This window comes from Pteropus vampyrus, unplaced genomic scaffold (assembly GCF_000151845.1).
Source record: "Pteropus vampyrus isolate Shadow unplaced genomic scaffold, Pvam_2.0 Scaffold4, whole genome shotgun sequence".
Lineage (NCBI taxonomy): Eukaryota > Metazoa > Chordata > Mammalia > Chiroptera > Pteropodidae > Pteropus > Pteropus vampyrus.
Genome location: NW_011888785.1, coordinates 14,846,209 through 14,848,343, shown reverse-complemented (window position 1 = coordinate 14,848,343; position 2,135 = coordinate 14,846,209). Strand labels below are relative to the sequence as shown.

General features: G+C 34.2%; 1 protein-coding gene across 1 annotated transcript in view; it reads left to right on the top strand.

Annotated features, from left to right (window-relative positions):
• Window positions 1-2,135, top strand: part of VPS50 (VPS50, EARP/GARPII complex subunit) — a 122,851-nt gene that overhangs the window by 70,960 nt on the left and 49,756 nt on the right. The gene's annotated exons all lie outside the window — the stretch shown is intronic.

Genomic DNA, 2,135 nt, shown 5'->3' with positions numbered 1-2,135 from the left:
ACTTTCTGTAATTATATATCTTATGATTACTTTTAACAGTAACTAAGATTAAGTATTTAAAATGCTTTAAAGAGTAATAAATGATTTTATTAACATTTTGGGCAAAATAAATTATACTGCACAAGATTTTTTATATTACATACAATTTAATGTAGCTAGTCATTAGATATTAGAAGTTATTTTAGTAACTTCTAATATCCGAAGTGCTTGATTTCTGTGGTTGGGTAGAGGAACTCTCAGATTTTATTTTTTGATTAAACAGGATTTTGATGTGGAAGACGTGTTTAATATTTCTCTTTACTCATAAAAAGCTCATAAATAGACATAGCAAAAAATGAGAGGAAAATTCTATGGAAGGATTTTCATCCTTTCAGAAATATTGTTGGGAGAGGGGAATAAAAGAAGGAAGAGAAAGAGGAGAAAGCGGGGAAGAGGGTTGGGCACAGAAGCCGGGTTCTGGGCCAGACTGTTTTGACGTATATTCTCATCCCTGTACTACCTCTGGGAGCAATGGGCTTTGTAATCAGAGATTATCTATCTTCACATTTGACTGCCATTTACCAGAGGCGAGAACAGGAAGAAGTTACTTTTATCTTCTCCAGGCCTAAATTTGCTCCTTAAAATGGTAGATTTATAAAAACAAAACTAACAAAAAGCCCCATAGGATGGTAACACACCTACTCGTAGGGTTGCCGTAAAGTTTAGAGAAAATGTAAAATGCTTATACTGGTTATTGTGTTGTTATTAATATCATCAATAAAAAAGAGTTAAGAGATAATTATAATAATAATGAAATGTTCATAGGCTTTTAAAAAAAAAATCTCAGTTTACTCAGAGAATTCCTGGGCTCACTGGGAATCCAAATTTTCACAAAGGTTACCCTGTTTTAGCAACCGTTATTTTTTTCCAGATGTGGAAACTGTTAAGACATTTTAATACTTTTTTCCCCTTTTCTAGTACATTATCTAAGGAGAAACCAAAGGAAAAGCTTAACACATACTTTAGATATAAGAGTTTAGAGGACAATATATATTCATCGTGGTAAAGTTTGCTTTTTTGCTTCAGGCCGATAGTTTACAGTTATTATGCATATGTAGATAAGTATGATTATATGGTTATATGTATGTATTTTCATTGGGGTATAGAGTCAAACTTAAAACTCTATTTGAGCCTTATGTACTTAGTCCTCTTTGCTAAAATTCCTTGATCCTAATATTTATATTTTAAGAGTATTTAGGACTCTGATGAGTCTAGTGGTAAGCCAGCAATATGTAGGACTCCAAAAAGTCATTCATTCACCTGCAGTTATTCCTTTCTTATTCACGTTAATGAATAAAATTGTAGGAATCAGTAATTTGAAAAATTATTCTTCACAGAACTTCATAAAGCTGAAAGGGTCTCTAGAGTTCATTTGCTGTAGCTCTAAAGTGATACTCCTGATATCCTGATACTTTACCATTCTAAAATAAAACTCCGAAGCTGTAGTTCAGATCCACTGCCCTGAGCTTCTGGGTCCCTGATAGCCAGACCATACAGATAATAGGGCGGAAGCTGTAGGAGTGCTTGTAGGTACATTAGGCATGTGTCTGGGACCTGGTCTACTCATGGGACTTTGGTAGTTACCGGTGGCCACCTTGCTAGCCTAACTGTGTGGACACCCTGTTCCACACAGTTTGTTTATGTAAAGACATACTCTTTAATATAAATGTACATGTGTATTTTCATTTGCTTTTAGGAGATTTGTTTTGAGGCAAGTCATTGATCTTACCTGCTGACCTAGACATTGTTGGATTATCTGCAATCTGTACTATTGTTAACATGCATATTAATTGATAATTGTGTTAATTGGCCCTGTAATGCCCTGACAGTGGGCAGTGTATGGATCACTGAGAACCTGGTCTCTGGGATCACACTACCCAAGTTACATTCTTGTCCAGCTCCAGTCGTATATTGAGCTGAGTGGTCTTAGATGTAAAGTAAACATTTCAGGGTCTAAGTTTAACTTAACAAATAGGTATAATCCTAATACCTCTTTTTGACATTGTTTTGGTTATATAAATATTGAACATATTTTCTGTATTTTACATAGGCTTACAATATATGGGAGTCCAAATGAGTTTTTTTTAGAAAACAAA